Raw genomic sequence first — 19,914 nt, forward strand, 5'->3', positions numbered from 1 at the left:
ACGGGATTGATGATTTTCACAATAGGGAAGGGACCGACATACTTCGGTCCCAGCTTTTTCGATTTTTGGGTGGTTTGCAGAAACTTAGTGGACAAAAACACATGATCTCCCACTTTATACTCTTTTGGCTTCACCCTCTTTTTATCAGCCTGTTTCTTATGTGCCCGGTGAGCAGCCTCCAACGCCTTGTGGGTCATGCGCCAAAATTGGGGAAGTTGATCACTCGGAGAGGGACAAAATTTGTGGTTTTCTCAAGGTAACTCAGGAATCAGCACAAAGTCCTGCCCAAAGACAACTCTAAAAGGGGTCAAGCCGGTACTGTTGTGCACAGACTTGTATGCCACCTCAGCATGTGGTAACAGTTCAGCCCAGTTATCTTGCTGATAGTTGATGAAAGGCCGGAGATACTGTTCCAAAACAGAATTAGTCCGTTCACAAGCCCCATTAGTCTGTGGATGGTGGGCAGAGCTTAGTCCCTGGGTGGAGCCAATTAACTTCAGAAACTCCTTCCAAAAGAGAGAGGTGAATTGGACCCCCTATCCGAAATTATGCGTTCAGGCACTCCATGTAATCGGTACACATGTGAAATAAATAACTTAGCCAACGACTTAGCTGATGGGATTTTGGAACAGGGCACAAACCTTGTCCTGGCATGCCAGCTATCAGCCGTTGGTCTTCCGGGTTCCACTAGATCTTCATGTGCAAAGGAGCGCTGGAAATTGGAAAACCAGGTGACCAGCGTGCATGCACACGGTGGAAACCAGAAGCTCGGCTTCTCGGCGCATGCATGCACACCAGGGAGCTGCTCTTCCAGTTTCTGGCTCTTCCCCGCTTGCACGCACATGCTCTCGTTTTGGCACTCAGTGCCCAAAAGGTTCGCCAACACTGCCCTAGAATTACTTTGTTGCAAACCAGGGTAGATTGGAGTTGGGTCTTTTGCATAGGAAGGATCATATCTTTTTTTAAAAATTAGTGATTAAGGACCTAAATCAAATGGTCAAATCTTTGCCTTCTTATCTACATAACAACGATACTGTTATTCCTAATCTTGTTTTATTTTTTAAACAAGGGTTGGCTGCATCTGACTTTAAAAAGTAGCCATGGCCTCCATTGAAGCTGAACAAAATTCTGACCTTGAGCCAATCTGCATTTCTTTTCTACCTCAACTAGGCGCTTGGTGAAGCTTCTTTTCAGACTTACCAACCATTCAATTTCAGGTGCCTATAGATAAGGCAGTGCTTGAACAGTGAAATTCAACAGTGAGTGAAAAAGAAACAAAATTGAAATACCATATTGTTATACTCAAATCTTTAGCCTGATTTGCAGCCAAACTAAGTAAATTGGATTATTTTGGTTGAATCTACTGGTACTTGTGGGTATACTCTTCGTCCATTTCTGATGGTTGCTAGCATAGTTTGAAGAGTTTTGTCCAGTATTCTTAAAATATAGAATGTTAAAGAAGAAGATCATCATAAGCAACAAAGGGAAATAAGTGGTCTCTTTCAAGAACAACGCTTTCATTTGAGCGTACTAGAGTGCTGTGAAAAATTTTAGACATCATTTCCCAAGCAGCAGGTCATGAGTGATTTTAGCTAAGCTGAGTATTTTTCCTAAATTTTACCACCAACTCATTGTCAATAAAACCAACTTTCTGTCTTTTAAAACCTGTGGTTTTATATTTTATAAAGATTACTGAAGATTTATTTATTTAGTCAATTCATCTTCTTGTCCATCTTGAACAGGTGACTGAGTGATGAACAATATTTAAATTAAAGTTATTACAACTGCAAGAACTAAAATATAGAACAGCTAAGAAATATACAGCAGTCTCTAATACAACCCGGTGTGTTGGCTCTTCATAAACTCAGGGCCCAAGGGCTGGGCGGATCTTTAGGACTTTGCAAAAGAGCAGAAGGATTGTGGCCAACCCGATCTCTGGAGGAGGATATTCTGAGGGTGGGAACTATGGCAGGAAAAGCTGACCTTGTAGCTTCCCCCCCCCCCTTTGCCAAAGAGAGCATTTACAGTTTTGACAACTATCAAATAAGATATCAAGTATCTTATTTGAGATTGAGTGTTAAGTTTGGAAAAAGATGTTCTGGACTACCAATAGTCCTCGATTTACAATAGTTCATTCAATGACCATTCAGCAGCACTGAAAAAAAGTGACTTATGACAATTTTTCACACTTGCGACCTTTGTCCCCCTGATCAAGTGTTCAAAATTCAGATGCTTGGCAAATGGGTCATACTTATGACCGTTGCTGTGTCCCAAAGTCATGTGATCACCTTTTGCAATCGTTTGACAAGCAAAATCAATGGAGAAGCCAGATTCACTTAATAACCATGTTACTAACTTAACAACTGCAGTGATTCACTTAACAACTATGGCAAGAAAGGTCATAAAATGGGACAAGACTCATTTAACAAATGTCTCATTTAACCAAAATTTTGGGCTCAATTGTGGTAAGCCAAGGACTACCTGCACTTATTTAGACATCCAACATACAGAATAAAAAGGGTTCAGTTATTAGGCATATTATATCTGCCTTACAAACATCTGAATGGCTGCTAAGCTTGAGGTTTTTCAATCAGATTTTTAGACATCTCGGTGTTCAACTTCTGTTTTTTTTTCCAGAACTATAATAACGTATTAATTTTACTGATATGGAAATAGCCACGATCACATGAAATCTAGGATGATTTAATCCAGGTGGTGGTAAAAATGAAAATGTCATCAACAAGTAAGATCTTTGAAATATAAGCACAGCAGGCTGTGATTGTACTCATAAAGACATAAATGGTGCAATTACATATCTGATTTTTCATAGCAAGTTTTTAAAATTGTTAATATATAGCTTCATGCTGTGGGTTTTTTTTTGTAAAACTTGCTTTATCTTTTGATGATACATTTGTTCATTGATATCCTGATTTGTCATGGTTTCCAGAAGCAGCAAAATATGCATGATAAATGGTTGATGTATGGGGGCGGTGCTCATCTCCATTTCAAAGCCAAAGAGCCAGTGCTGTCTGAAGATGTCTCAATGGTCATGTGGCTGGCACTGTTGCCTTCCCACCAAAGTGGTCCCTATTTTTCTACTTGCATTTTTACATGCTCTCGAACTGCTAGGTTGGCAGAAGCTGGGACAAGTCATGAGAGCTCACTCTGCTATGCGGTGCTCAGGATTTGAACCGCTGAACGGCCGACCTTTCTGATCAACAAGCTCAGCATCTTAGCCACTTAACCACCGCGTCCCTTAAAACTATACTATCCTACAAAGTATACTATCCTAGAAATGTCATAGATAAAATTGTGAAAATGGTTTTCTTTAAGCCAGGGAATTTTTTATTTTATTTTCCACAACTTATCCTCTTTGCTTTCTCCTATGCAGGTCAATGTGGCATGATATCTACAGAAAAGATGGGATTGATACTTGTATCAGGGTTTGGTGTTTTTTTTTTTTTCATTTTGAGGGTTAAATTGTCAGTATTTGTTAAACTTCTTGTAGACTTAATACATTAACTTCTTTTCATTCCTTACCCCCCAAAAAATCATATAATGTAACTGTCAAAACTTACTGCAATTGATCTAACAATTCCAAAGTCTGCTATTATAACCATGGGAGTTTGGGAGCAGGTAGCAAAATATGGATGTCACAAAGTCATGGTGCAAATTCTGCTGTAAATCTTTTTCAGATGTGTCATAATATTGCATGTGTGTATATTGGATGGAGCTTGCTTCACAATGCAGTGCTTGGGTTTTTTTTCCCATTCTGACAAAAGCCCCAAAATCTTCAGATGTATCTGGTCATCAAGATAACTCAGGATCATAGCAGATAACAGTTTTTTGCATGATTGTTTTGTTCGAGAACAGGTGCTGCAGGCATGGTAGTTAATGTTTGGCATTAATTCACACACCATACTATATTTTTATAAGAGTGTAGTTGGTGAAATTGAAACAACTGTAAAGTGGGATTTAAACAGTAAAGCCTAAATAATCTTAGTGAAACCCTTTTCATATTAAGAAGACTAAGTTAGTTCCACTACTATAGCTTCAGTGTCATATTAATATACTGAAAGAAATGCGAGAACTTTGTCGTTCTATTGTAAAAATATAGCTAACTATTCTTTGGAGAATTTAAGACCTTAGGATTTAAGCAGCAGGTTTCCCCCCCCCCCCAAATAATAACTTGCTTTGTGCATCATAAGGATTTCAAACTAGATTGTTTTGGTTGTGCAGCCAATATTTATTTCAGGCTTCTTATATTTTTGCTTTTCTCCTTTCTCTTCACAATTCACCTTCATGTGCTATTATAGATAAAGTGCAAAAAAATATACTTAATATGGTGGAATGTAGTCTGGAGGTTCAGAAGCAAAGAGACTGTGAAACCTGGAATGCCTGATAGGCAGGAAGAGACCAAGGACAGAGCCTCCCTATCAGTATACTGTATCTATAGTTAGGCAGATAATTGCTTTAGTCTGGTAAGATTCTGTCTGTAGGTTAACAATAAGAAACTGTTGATAAATAACTCCATGCGTCATTCTTGTTTCTTAAGCCTAACAAACTACCAATATAATAATTGTGTTTAACTGTAGTAAGTCTGCAACCTTCTACTCACTTACATGGGAGCATCCCCCATATTTTTTGGATTATAAAATGCTCCAGTTTATAAAATGCACCTAGCTTTTGGGAAGAAAAACCAAAAAAAATATGCTTCTGCCTCCCAGCAATTTGCCTCCTTGCAGCAAACAATCTGGTCAGCTTCAGCACAAGCTTATTTAGCACGAGCAGCTGATTGGCGGTTGGATCGGATTCCCAGAATACCACCTATCAGTTGTTCCAGGCTGTGGGGATTGCCGCCTATCATCACCTTCATGCGCTCCATTTTTGGTCTCTGTGTGCCCCATTTTTGGCCTCCTCATGTTACATTTTTAGCCTATTCCAGGTGGTGAGGATCACCACTGCCATTCGGTGGCGATAGGTGGCAACAGCGCCAATCCCCTCTGCTTGGAATGGGCTAAAAATGGGACATGTGGAAGCCGAAAATGGGGAGGCTATGCTGAAGCTGACCAAGTTGTTTGCTGCAAGGAGGCAAATTGTTGGGAGGCAGAGACTGAAAGGCAGGGGCCAGTGGGTGCTTATTTGTACTCTATGACTATCATTAAGTGTTGTACCTTATGATTCTTGACTAATGTATCTTATCTTTTATGTACACTGAGAGCATATGCACCAAAGACAAACTCCTTGTGTGTCCAATCACACTTGGCCTATAAATAATTCTGTTCTGTTCTGTTCTGTTCTGTTCTATTCTATTCACTAGAACTGATGAAGTTACCTAAATAGGGTAATGAAATGTCTGCAAGAAAAACAAGCCCAGAGAGCACCAAGGACCCCTCATTTCAGCCATGAGTTACAAATATTTTCCTTTATTTATATCTTTTATTTTCTAACCTGGTTGGTAACAGTTATCTACAAGCTCATCTGCACTGAATCACTTCTCTTCATCCATTTGAATCAAGAAGGGTGATCCTTCACTTAGGAATTATCACCTCCAGGGCCCCGGAGTGGAGTCTTTTTTGTAGCAGGCTCACTTCTTTAAAATGTCTTACCATCAGAGATCAGAATAGACTCCATCCTGGAGGGCAGTTATAGTTTTTTCTCCCCCATTTTATTTCTTTGGTGTTTTTTTTAAGCTGTGTATTTGCAAGATGGTACATAAAACAGAACTGCTAGATTGGAGTGGAATACAAGTCCCTAATAAACATATAAATAAAGTAAATCTTTTCTCCAATTATTAATGTCAGTGATCTATATCAAACTTTGATCCCTTATCATATTTTTTTCAGATGCACATGATGCCAATATGTTCAGATAGTGAATATAATTATTTCACTGAACTTGAAGTTGTTTGAGGAACCCTGAAGAGCCCTTTCATTATTTTAGCAACTCAGTTCAGGTGACCAAGCAATACTAGATTTTAGATAAAGAGACTCTAGATTTTTAATGGGTTTGTGTAAATTTTTAATGGATTCCTGGGGCAAAATGGCATGTTTGTTTGGGGAGCAAACAAATTTGTATTACCATGATACAAGCATGAAATATATCCTAAAATGGCATTATCAGGTAGTGAATAGTTGTGTGTGGGGGGGTGGGGGAGAATGAGATTTCTTTTTCATTAAAGGAACTAGCTCCTTGATTGCTTTGGTTATCTCTATATTTGCATTGATTTATACTTGTGAGCATTGCTGGAAGCAAAATATACTCCTGCCTTCTTTCAAGACTTTAAGCAAGAAGTCTTATCCTCTGGTAATCCTTAGAAGCATTTTGACAGCATCCTTTAGACTTTTATAAAGATAAATGTTGTTTTCAGTGCTAGAAAATGAATGTGGACCACATCAAATACACTGGAAGTTAACTGCTTCTATTGGCTTTAATTTATAGTCTCAAGGATATATAAAGATAATAATCTGGCCAGGAATCAAGTGTAGAAGAAAACAACTGCTTCATTTTGGTTTGCTGCATATCCTAAAAAAAAGAAAATGTGGCTATTTTATGTCATGTTATATAATGACACTTTGTGGAAAAACGGTGCTTTTTATTTTTGATGCTTCAAAACAGGTTCTATTTCATTAAATGCTAGGAATGTTTTTGTAAATAAAATGCTCAGACATGACTAGAAGCAGCCATTACTTTCTCTGACTAACACTCAAGAACAACTATGCAGGAAGCACAATGAAAAAATAATAATTCAGAAATAAATCACAGCAAGGAACAGAGAGGTGAGCAGAGCCTCTCACAAAAGTGGTTTGTGCAAGGAGGTGGGCATTCAGTACTCTAAATCAATGGAACAACTTGTGGGTGGTCTATCACTGCAGGTTTTAAAAAAGCGATTGGACAGCCATTTTCCCGGAATGGTGTAGGGCCGTGATGGCAAACCTATGGCACATGTGTGCCCTCTCTGTGGGCACACACGCCGTCGCCAGTTGCACTTCCGGATTCCAGCATGTGCATGCACGAAGACCATCTGGCTGGCGCGCATGCATGTGCCAGAACCAGAAAAGAGCAGCTGGCTGGTGCGCATTCGTGCTAGACAGCTTGACAGTGTACATGCGTGCGATAGAACCTGAAATATCATCTGGCACGCACGCACGCTCCAGTTTCAGCACTCGGTGTGGAAAAGATTAACTATCACTGGTCTAGGGTCTTCTGCTGGCATAGGGGTTGGACTAAAAGACTCCAAGGTCCCTTCTAATTCTGGTATTTTGTAAATGTGTTATTTAAGATAAATGTTTCCTTATCCAGTCATGTCCAACTCTAGGGCTTATCTCTGTTTCTTGGCTGAGGGAATCAGCATCGTCCAAAGACATTTTCCATGGTCCTGTGGCCAACATCACTATATGTCAAAGGCATATTATTTTGGTAATGCTGTTACCTTCCCACCAAAGTGGTAGCTACTAATCTACTCGCATTTGCATGCTTTCAAACTACTGGGTGGACATTTATTTACATAGTCTTGAATTAGCTGTTCTGCTCTCTAACATTCTGAATTACAAACACAAAAACAATAGTCGTTTCCCCAAATCAGATTACTACACTTGATCATTTCAAGGTATCTTCAGTCATTTCTGTATAAATAATACACTGAACAGCATTTATATCCCACTTTTGTGCGGTTTTGAGCAAGTTGATAAAAGCAACAAAACATACATTACAAAATACGCCTTACGTGCATCTCCTGAAAGTCGCAACTGCCAGCCCCAAGAGCTTAGCCAAAATTTGTTCACCAAGCTGTATTCTTAATGTGAACAAAAGGGGAAAATGATTAATTATCCAGGAAGTAATTATATTAACTGCATTAATTTAACTTAAAATTGAATTCAGTTTGATTCCGTTTTTAATTAATGTTAATCACATTTCATTTTTGTCCTAGCTACATTTATTCATTCAGTTTGAGAAGAGCAGCTGAAAGTCAAAATGGTGAAAAAGAATCTGAGTAAATAGTGTGGACAAGACTGTACCTATATATTCTGCAAGGCCCCTCTGGCTTGACAATGTATTTTCCTGTGATTTACAGAATACTTTGTCTCCCATGGAGATGAACCAAGGCTTACAATACATAAAGCAGGAGACTTTTATTTCTATCCCAATGATAATTTACAAATACTGTGATTTTTCCCATTGAAAAGGCTTATTTTTATTTATATGGCTAAAAGTATCTATATAGTAAAAGTAAATGTTAGGAATTATTTTTTTCTTTCCATATTATTACAACAACAGTATTCTGGTCTCACAATTTTCTCTATGGATTATTTTTGTAGCTATATTTTGTAGCAAATTTGTAGCTATATAATTCCTAATCTGTAAGATCTTTGTGTACATTTTCTCCTAAACTGCATGTGGTTTGAAGGACAAATGCAATTAAATCTTATATTTTAACAAATGTATTTCATTAATGCAGACTTAAACTATAAAGACTATCATGACATAGTTCTTTATAAAAATGTAAGTGCCATTATTTATACGTCACTTTAGAAGAGTACTTTGCCAAACTTTATTTTTATAGAAGGATGAATGCAAGATTAGCTTGAAGCTAGCATTTGTCTTGCAAAAAAACATCCAATTTCTCCTGTCAGCAGAGGTCACGGTGCTGTTTAAATTCCCAATGTACATTGTACATGCAGGGTTACAATTAGAATGCTCTTCATGATCACAATTTTCTAGGAAATTAAAATAGAACCACTGACAACCAAACTAATGTTGTTTTGCTACTTTATTTACTGAATGATTTTTTAAAAAAATATAATTTGCAATGGTGGTTTGGTTTATTTGAGATCTCAAAAAATTAACTATGGTTCTAAGTTCGGATTTTTCACTGACTTGCACAATACTTTATCAGGAACTTGGAACATTATGCTAAAGTGGATGTTTGAACAACTCATAAATTTATCTTTTTATAATGAGAGAAGATGACAGTCATGCACGAGTGCCAGATGCTAGACAATTCATATCCTGCTGAAGTTAAACAAATATATATATATAACTCATCTTTAGAATGCACAACTGAAGTGTAACAATGAATACTCAATTCACATTTGCAGCCATTTTCTATGCATCCCTGAGACATCTGGCTCATCGAAAAACTTGCAAGTAAACATATCAGATACTTACCATTAAAAAATTAAGTGGTTCTAGTTAAAAAACTGTTTTCAGTTGCAAAGGCAGCAATACTTTTTAAAGGGCCTAAAACACCGGTTTAAATAAGGTGACCAGATTTTCAGATTGGTAAAGAGGGACACCTTTGACGGGGGGGGGGGGGGGGGGCTTGATTAAAAATTTTATACGGAGCAACAAAATTTTTCATACAACGCAAAAATAGTATTGTAATATTTTTTTTATTTCAACATAACTACAATTTACAAATATAAATTGTAACTGTTGCCAAACATCAAAATTTTGATCACGTGACCATGAGGATGCTGCAACGGTCGCTAAGTGTGAAAATGGTTGCTAAGTGTGAAAAATGGTGATCAGTCACTTTTTTCAATGCCATTGTAACTTTGGTCACTATACCACCTTTCTTGCCACAGTTCGTAAGTGAATAACTGCAGCTGGTATTTTGTATTTTGGATAGAATCTTTTTTAAAATAGTCTAAGACAATTTAAAAAAAGAATCCACACAGAATAAATTGAAGTAAAACATTTCAAACTATTCCACACAGAATAAATTGAAGTAAAACTATTTTTAAAAATTCTATGCACAATATATTTCAAAGTATTGTGCATAGAATTTTTTAAAATGGTTTCACTTCAATTTATTTTGGATATAATCTTTTTTTTAAATAGTCTAAGACAATAGGAGCCAAGGTGGCGCAGTGGTTAAATGCAGCACTGCAGGCTACTGCTAGATCAGCAGGTCAGCGGTTCAAATCTCACCGGCTCAGGGTTGACTCAGCCTTCCATCCTTCCGAGGTGGGTAAAATGAGGACCCAGATTGTTGGGGGCAATATGCTGACTCTCTGTAAACCGCTTAGAGAGGCCTGAAAGGCCTATGAAGCGGTATATAAGTCTACTGCTATTGCTATTATTGCTATTTAAAAAAAGAATCTACACAGAATAAAACTATTTTAAAAAATCCTATGCACAATAAATAAAATATTATTTTAAAATACCTTAAAAAAATAAAAGAAAAAAACCCAGCTCACTTACTAGCAGGCAGGCACTCCAAGTCAATCCAGAATGATGTAGATGTTAATACAAAGAATGGAGCAAATTAAAATTGTGAAATTAGCCTCAAAGAAAAATATTTTACCATTTTTCCCACACGAGCCGACCTCCAACCTCCGTGCCCCTGCCCTCCAGGAAATCCAGGAAGGAACACTCGCTACCTCTTTAGCCAAACTATTTCCTGGAGCTCTATGGTACTGGGTCATCTTTTCTTATAAAAATAAATAAAATGTGCGGGGCGTGTGTGTCCGTTTTCTTGCTTTAACGTTTTATCTTCAATGAAAGTACTGAGACAGAGAGAGGGGTTAGACAGAGTGTCTTTTGTCTTGCCCCAGTTAGGATTTCTTAAGCAAATCCACTTTCAACATGAAGCCAGAAAATTGGGACTTTTTAAAAATGCTCCGGGACACTGGACAAATTGTTATAAATCATGACTGTCCCGCCAAAATTGGGGCAGTTTTAAGACATCATACTGAGCTCTTTTTCTTTGTCCAGTTGAAACAACACAAAATAAGAGCCATTATCCAAATATGACCAGATATCTTCAAAAAGAGCTTTAAGCATCGACTAGAGGTGACACATTTAGGCAACTCTTAAAAAATTGTCCAGGGCTTGGAGATTTGGTATTATAACAGCGATGAATTTGGATAATTTAAGTATCGTAAGTTGTTTAATTATTTTGGGGGGGGGGGGCAGGTTATTCCAGAGGGTGGTACACAGGCAGAAATAATATTCTGTAATAAAATTTCATAGATGCTTTTGGATTCAGGGTAAATAACATGAGTTACTGAAAGAAAAGCAAGACAAAAATTGACTTTTTATTTACACTGCTCAGACCCTCTGTGAAGGGGGTGGACAGCTTAAAAATGAAATAGGTGATTAGATAGATAGATGATAGATAGATAGGTAGATAGATAGATAGATAGATAGATAGATAGATAGATAGATAGATAGATAGATACATAGATAGATAGATAGATAGATAGATAGATAGATAGATAGATAGATAGATAGATGAAAAAGGTAGGAGCCAGACTCAGTCAGACAGACAGACAGATATTGTGTCCATGAAGCAGAAAGGAGAAGAATAGTAGATCTGGGAAGTAAAAAAATATGAATGAAACGTAAGTGTCAATGAGGGTCAATGAGACTGGTAGGCATGTATGAAAGCTAGAATATATAGACTGATATTATCCTCCAGTGAATTGTGACAGTAGAAAAACTAGGATGAGTTTTGAAGAAAAAACAAATAAATGCAACCCAGGAGAAAAATTATTCTAAATGAATGGGTGTGAATAAGTAACCATTTGGAGAAATGAATGAGAATAGTGACTCTGGGGAGTATCAGCTTAGAAGAAGGTCTATTAGTTTTGAATACCTGCTATCAGTATAAGCTCATACCTATCCATGGCAAAAGAAAGAATATACATTTGAACACACAATTGATTTGACAACTTATGTAATATTAAGAGTGTGATGAATATAAAAAGAGTTTCTGAATCTGGGACAGACTATTATTTGACTATGTCAGCAATAGACCTTGGGGAAAATAGACATGAAAGGAATAATAAAGGAGTGAGAGAAATAAGAATCCAATAGAATGACTGTAGAAAGAGAAATAACAGTATTGCATGGAAAACAAATAATTAAAACAGATCAATCTCCCAGAGATTTAATTGATTAATGTTTTAGAAGGATGTGTACTTTAGGAAAAAATGTAGAAAGTATTCAAACCCTGAAAAAAATCATTTGATATTGTGCAGTGAAAACTTGGATCAAATTTTCCCCAAATATGAAAATCCTTCTTTCTCCTTTGTAATTAAATGGTTTAAAATATGACATTTATGATCTTCAGCCATGGTTACAAATGGAATTATTTCTTCACCTATCAAGATGTCTTGAGGAACTAATCAAACATGTCATCAAGCTTTTGTGTTTAATTTGATATTGGACATGTTATCTCACTGTCTTATATCTTTATCTGAAAGTCACTTCCCCAGATGTAATAGAATGTGTGAATGACCTTGGGGAATGAAGGGAAGAGATGATGCCTAGGAAACAATCAGACAAGAGAGTAGGAGTTCTTGAAGTATGTACTTTCACACTTGCAAGACTCAGTTAATGTTTTACAATAGAGATTTAGTTCATTTAGGCATGTTTTCTGTGTGATTTTTCTGTGTGATTTAACTGGGAGGATTGACACCAATAAGAACAGCCATGAAAATCCGTACTCATTACATTTGTTCATGCTTGCTGAACATCTCAGAACATATAGAAAATATTGGCTATCAATTCTTTCTTCGGAAAACATTTTGTGTTTTTGAAAGTATGACATGATAGAAGCACATTTATAAGTATGTATGATGGGCATGTGTTATTTTTGTCTAGTTTTTGTTTAACATCTATATCGTTATTATTATATGGAAGTTATTAATGTATGAATTTGTTAATGTAGTGGATGATTATGTGTGTTTTATGCTAAAAGAACTGGCACATCATTGATGCAGTGATAACATTCATGAATATTATTCCATGTAGTCAAAGTTTGGTCTTGCGTTTATAGATGACTATTTTATTTTATATGTATTATAATTTATTATTATTTGAATTTTGTGTGTATTTTCCCCTTATTTATTAAAAGCAATGAAATTTAAAAACACGAGTAAGATGAAATGTTTAGTGAATGATTCAGGATTGAACATGATAAGAATTTCTGATATTTCCATGTTTACCTAATTTACATTTATAGATAAATATGTAGGAGATATTTGGGTCATATTAGAGATTGTCAGTTGGGAAGATAAATGTATGCACTTTTATTCCCTTCTTACTCTCAGAATATATTACTGATTCTTTTATTAGTATCCATTACCCTGAAAATCATTAATTCTGCTTATAAAATTGTGTCTACATTGAATGGGTCAAGAAGTATGGGAAAACAAAGAAGTTTTGGTCAGATGGAGTTGATGAGAGGAATGAGGTAAGATTTTTAAAACGGTGCCTTGAGCCCTTTGCTGTGATGTGATCTGTGATGAGTTTCAACTGATTCAGCTGATTCCTGAAGAAGTGGACAAGTTTATCTGTGCTGTCAACTTGGTCACCTGTTTATTGAATTCATGCCCAATCTTCATTTTAAAAGAGGCCAAGGAGGTGACCTGTTTTTGGGTCAGTGCTATGGTGTCAATTGTTGAAGGAGGGAGGCCATTTTTGACTCAATGATTGTAGATAACTATTGTCATGTTTCCATCCTTCCAAGGCACCCATCCTTTGGTAGATCCAGTGGCATCTTGTTTAAGTGAAAAATTAGCACAATAAAATACATTTTTTTTACTAAAAGTATACATGGAATGAATATTTAAATGGAATCAATCATGCAAATGTTAAAAAATCCAATCAATCATGCAAATGTTAAAAAAATCCAAGTTACTAAGTAACACAAATTAATAATGACAATTTTCACAAATCTTTGAGAAATATGTGATAATAGACTCAAGATGTCTATACAGCAAAAATCAGTCTACAGCATCAAGGAAATAAGTTCACACACATGCACATGCATGCACACATGCACACAGATGCACAAAAATATGTATATGTATACCTATACTTTGAATCAAAGGAAAAGGCAAACTTCAAAATCTTTTTACTTGCTTGTTTTCTTCTCTTATAATCTAGCTCTAGTAGTGGTTTAAAGTGTTTCATTTATTACTATTGAATATATTGGGAAGCATTGGATTTCTCAATTTGGTCCAAACTAGACAAACCATGCTGCATTAGATCATTGTTACAGAGCTGTTTCCTTATCTAAACAAAATGAGCATGGATAGGCAAAAAAGTAATGGGAGTGACTTCTGATTGCCTTTTCCTTGTGAGAACCTGGCAAGAGCATCAAAAATTGTTGGCCTAAAATGCACTGTTTTTCCAGTGAACGGTCATGACAATGAGAGCTTTTATAGTATATAGTATGTAGCTTTCAAAAGTTTCCATTTTTAAATGTTTCCTTGAACTTTAAAGTTATTTTTAGTGATCTTTTATTACATTAAAACATTTCACCACATCCAAGAATTATGTCCTTTTCTTTATAACTAATCTCCTAGGAAACTTCTTTACTATCTGCCAGTTAACTTAATCATGATAATGTGCAATTCTTTCTTGTCCACTTTCATTTTCCCTCTTGACAAATACACACATTATAGATAATAAGATTTGTCTGCTTTAAATTACTTGGTCTTCCTGTAACACATTCAATATTTTTCCTGCTATGCAGATTGAATAGATTTTTAATTGCAATTTTAAATATCCTCATCCACCCACATTTATTGTGCATGAACTATGTTGTGAGCTGCTGAACTTAAATAGATGGAACTTTGGAGTTAAACCCTGGAGTTAAAGTGGTATCATTTTTGTAATTGAGTGTTTTGCTTTGCCTCTTCTTTGTCTTCCAAACTATGTCAGGATTTCTTAGCCACTCTCTCTCTCTACAATTTTTGCAAAACAGAATAATTAATATGCACATACTTCACATCTAATATTTCATCCATATATTGCAACAATAATCATTAGCATGTGTAAAAAATATACGGTGAGAGAACTGTAGCCAAAGCTATCTTTTAGCTTTGAATTTATCTCAATATCCTTAAGGTAGTCTTTTCAGCCGTATAATGTTTGTAATACAAATTATAGTGATCTGAATATTTTTCAAACTAAAATAATAAAATAGGAAGTAGGCTAACAAATATATTGTGTACTTTGTGTGTTCACATACAGTATGTATACACTATGCATATACATACATATGTACATTATGTCTCTGTCTCTGTATATATACTCTGTTTTCCCTAAAATAAGCCCTCCCCCGAATAAGCCCAATTGGATTTTTGATCACAAAAGCTAAAATAAGCCCTGTCCTGAAAATAAGCCCTTCCCAAAAATATTGCAGCACAGTAGCAGCCATGATGTGACTACGCTTGCTGCCTGCTGCACCTCAAAAATAATAAGACCTCCCCGTAAATAAGGCCACGTGCTTATTTTGGGGGTGAAAAGAAAATAAGACCCATTTATTTATTTATTTATTTATTTATTTATTTATTTATTATATATACATACACACACATACATACATATACACATACACACACACACACACACACACATATGTATACATATACATATACACATACACACACATATGTATATATAGTTATTTGTTCAAAATTGCTAATCTCTGAAGGTTCTTCACCGATTGCTTTGAAATTTTGACACAATGTTGCATTCGAATACAAGAATGTTTTATATATGTATATTATATAGATGTCACACCTGTAACAGGTAAAAACATGATTTTTTGTAAAAACATGGTTTTTTGAAAACCAGCACCATCTGGTGGACGTAAAAGTGACACACGCTATACTAAATATTTCATGATCCTGTTTCAATGTTTCCAGCGCCATCTGGTGGACATAAAAGCAACACACGCTATACTAAATATTTCATGATTCCATTTCAATGTTTCCGATTGCATTGTTATATTGAATTTTCATAGATTTCGATTTATTTTCATTTTGATTTAATTATTTCGTGTGACATTGCATTGGAATTGAGCTGTGTCGTTTACCATAGCGTTCATTTAGTGAGTATAGTATATTTGGAACAGTTTGGCCTCTCTCCAGCTTCGTCCCAATGATCCCTTTATATGTGTGGCTGGGCTGCGGCTGCACCCATTGCCCTTTCTGCCCCTCCTCTGATGAGCTTCGGCCATTTCCGCCAAGGGAAGCCAAAGCCCTTCGGCCTCCTCCTCCCCTCTCTCCCCTCCCCTCCCACCAGGCCTTTGCTGTCTGCAGCGGGGCACCACCTGCGCCATCCCTCTCCCGCCCCCCCGTCCTTAAGGCAGCCTACCCCTGGCCAACCCAGCAGAGCTCCAGAGGAGGCAGAGGCAGAGTGTCTCCTCAGCCCGGCCGGCCGCATGCGCTCTCCAACCCCCCTCACAGTGAGCCAGCTACGGCCTCATCAAGGCAGTTCAGATGGGGTGGCTGCAACAGGGCTGGGGTGGCCCCTGGGTGCCCCATGAGGTGGCACACCAAGGATTTCTCTCTCACTCTCCTGGACCACCAACTTGGGGGCGCCCGAGTGCAGCTCCTCTGAGGAGATGCTCAACAACTTCCACGAGGCCGACAGCCCCGGCGCCGTCTTCCCCAACCAGCCTCGCCCGGTCCAGCAGCTCCGAGACCTGACCAATGGCAGCACCCACCCGCCCCACTACGCCCAGACTGGGCCCAGCAACGCGTGGCCAGGTACAGCTGCTCTGTGTGTGTGTGTGTGTGTGTGTGTGTGTGTGAATGAGAGATCTTTTACAAATGTGTCCAATCACTGTATCTTTTTAAAAAAATAATGTATTAAACTTATCAAGATATATAATGCAAAGGAAAATGAAAATAATGGGAAAACGAGAAGGAAAAGGGAAGAAAAAGAAGTGTAGGGTAAAGGGGGAAAAAAAAGAAAAACATTGATATCTGATTCTTTTTAGTGCAGTAGAATAACATAATAACATTACAGTAATGTTTCACTTTTGCATACTTACTGTGTACTAACCATTTCTATAACAACCAACTTATCTAATCAGCAAAAGTTGGTTTGATTTTTTTTCCATCTCAAGCACAAAATACAGAGGTGGTTTCCAAGTAGAAACAAGTTGGATGTGTTCTTTGATTAAAGCAGTTAATTCCACTAGTTCTATCAGTTTTTCCTCTGTAGAATATAAAGTATTTTTCCATTTTTGTACATAAAACATTCTTGCTGCTGTCAACATGTATAACAGCAAAGTTTCAGAGGTTTTTTTTCCAATTTCTTTCAGGATAAATTGAACTAAAAGATAGTGACCAGCTCTAAGTCACTTAGCAAGCTTCTACTACATAGTGAGCTACTACAACTGAAAGGGGAACTTCAACCAAAGTTCACCATACAGAAGCTCATTCCCATATTCCGGGCCAATGTATTTTCTTCCCAATTTTGAGGTCAAAAGCACATCATTGTAAAAGGCTGCTAGATTAGCTGAGCCCACTAAGGATGGCAGTGAGCTACTTGAGTACACTGTTGGTGAGAAAATATGGTGAAGTCAGCTCATAAATTTTACTGTGTTCTCACCAGATCAAGCTAGAAAGCAGGAGATGGTGTGTTCTAGTCTTGGCTTAGCCATGCACTCCAGCTGGGCGACCTTGGCCCAGTCACTCTCAGTCCAACTCACCTTACAGGATTGTTGTTGTGGGGAAAATAGGAGGAGGAAGAATGTGTTGGATATGTTTGCCACCTTGAGTTATTTGAATAAAGGCGAAATAGAAATAAACATGATGAAAATAATAAAGAGCCGAGGTGGTGCAGTGGTTAGGGTGCAGTACTGCAGGCCACTTCAGCTGACTGTTATCTGCAGTTCAGCGGTTCAAATATCACCGGCTCAAGGTTGACTCAGCCTTCCATCTTTCCGAGGTGGGTGAAATGAGGACCCAGACTGTGGGGGCAATTTGCTGACTCAATTTGCTAAAAATCTGTAAACCGCTTAGAGAGGGCTGAAATCCCTATGAAGCAGTATATAAGTCTAATTAATAATAAATAAATAAATAAATAAATAAATAAATAAATAAATAAATAAATACTTGGTGGCTTTCTTACAGCAATGAGAAACTCAAATCTAGTACATTGGGGTAGGGGGAGAAGTTAGATTTGTCATTTCAAAGACGTTTTGCCAGTGAACCCAACTTTTCTCTTAGCAGATAACTCTTGAAATTTTGCAAAAGAAGAGACATTTACTGTCCCTTTAGTTCCTCTCTGATTTTAAACATTGCTATCATATCCAAAGGCAACCATTAATATCCAGACATTGCTTCTTTTAATTGCATTTTTATGCAATATTCTTTTCTTGAAATCTTTTAGCTTCAACTGTTTTTATTTCTACAAAATAAAAAACTTTCAGTGGCTTTGGTTTTCAGTGTTGTATTAATATTTTTGTCCTTTATATTGTTCCATAATTTTATGGAGGGGGATTGGTGAAAGTTGGCTAGGATAACTTACAAACGCAATAAACATTTTCAACTGGCCTACCAAGTGCCATGAAACAAAAGTATGATTTCAGCATATTTCAGAATTTAACAGGAATTATATTTTCAGGATATTCATAGATTGACATGAGACTGTACAAAAACATTATTCCCAATACAGTCAGCTAAAAATGTCTGTGGAGATTCTCTGTCATCCAGGCCATGGTTGTCCCCAAAAGTGCTTTTTTCATAAGGCAACTGGAGTTGGTTTTTCCTTAAAGATGTTTCGCTTCAAAGTTTGAAAAAAGCACTTTGGGGACAGTCAGTTAAAAAGATATCAGTAGTTCTCTTTACTAAAATTGGCTTAGATTCTAAGCGTCTCAATAGAAGAAATAGAAATAGCATGAAATTGCCACCTCTGTAAAATTATTGGTGGGATCATCATGGGAAAATACTTAACACAATTGTGTTCCAATCACCTGCTGCCTTATTTAAGTGATTTCCAAGTACTCCAACTTTGCATTGCTTCAGTGACCTCTTAGCGCCTCTACAAAACTGATAATTAGATTCCTAGGGAATAATAATATTAACATAAGCACTAGCATACACTGCAAATATGATATCATTTTTCAGCATTGATTGCTGCTCTGTGTGTCCCAGAAATCTTCCATGTTAGCCAAATGCCTTATTTTATTGAAACTGCCCTGAATTGTAGAGAAAGCTTTTCCGGGATAGGGAGTCGAATTGTAAGATAATTTGATAGCTCTGCAGTGTCTGTCTGTCTGTCTATCTATCATCTATCATAGGTCTGTCTATCTTCTACCCACCCACCCACCCACCCACCTACCTACCTACCTACCTACCTACCTAAATAAACCCAGTATTGGTTTCAGAATTGTGATGGTAAAAATAGTTTGGGAGGGGGAAGAGCAATAAAAACATTCCAATCAGTGTAGTGATTTATGATGGCAATCAAGGAATAGCATAAAGAGAAGCCAAAGGCTTTATGCTGATTTAGAATTTTATGTATGTCTCTGCTGTCATCTGGTGGTCATCCTCTTTTTTATAGCCCATATATGATATATTATAAGGCAAAAAGAAAATAAAAAAGGAGAACTGTAGTGCTACAACAATTACTTACAAAATAAGGTTTCTAATAAAAGGTAAGGTAAAGGTTCCCCTTGCAAATATGTGCTAGTCGATCCTGACTCTAGGGGGCGGTGCTTATTTCCATTTTAAAGCCGAAGAGCCAGCACTGTCCGAAGACGTCTCCGTAGTCATGTAGCCGGCATGACTAAATGCCAAAGGCACATGGAACGTTGTTACCTTCCCACCAAAGGTGGTTCCTATTTTTTCTACTTGCATTTTTACATGCTTTCAAACTGCTAGGTTGGCAGAAGCTGGGACAAATAACAGGAGCTCACTCTGTTACGCAGAGCTAAGGATTCGAACTTCCAACCTTTCTAATTGACAAGCTCAGCATCTTAGCACTGAACCACCATGTCCCTTAAGGTTTCTGATACGAATATTTTATATATAAACTAAGTTGTTGTTTTTCACCAGTTTGTATAGTTTATATCGGCTTATATAAAAAATAAATGCTGATCTAGATTGATTTTTAGCTTTTCTCTGGAGCACTACAGCAAATGAAATGGAAGTTTCT

The sequence above is a fragment of the Thamnophis sirtalis genome, unplaced genomic scaffold, assembly GCF_051295495.1.
Source record: "Thamnophis sirtalis isolate CommonGarterSnake01/CBP01778 unplaced genomic scaffold, rThaSir2_p1.2 scaffold_2, whole genome shotgun sequence".
In the NCBI taxonomy this organism is placed as follows: domain Eukaryota; kingdom Metazoa; phylum Chordata; class Lepidosauria; order Squamata; family Natricidae; genus Thamnophis; species Thamnophis sirtalis.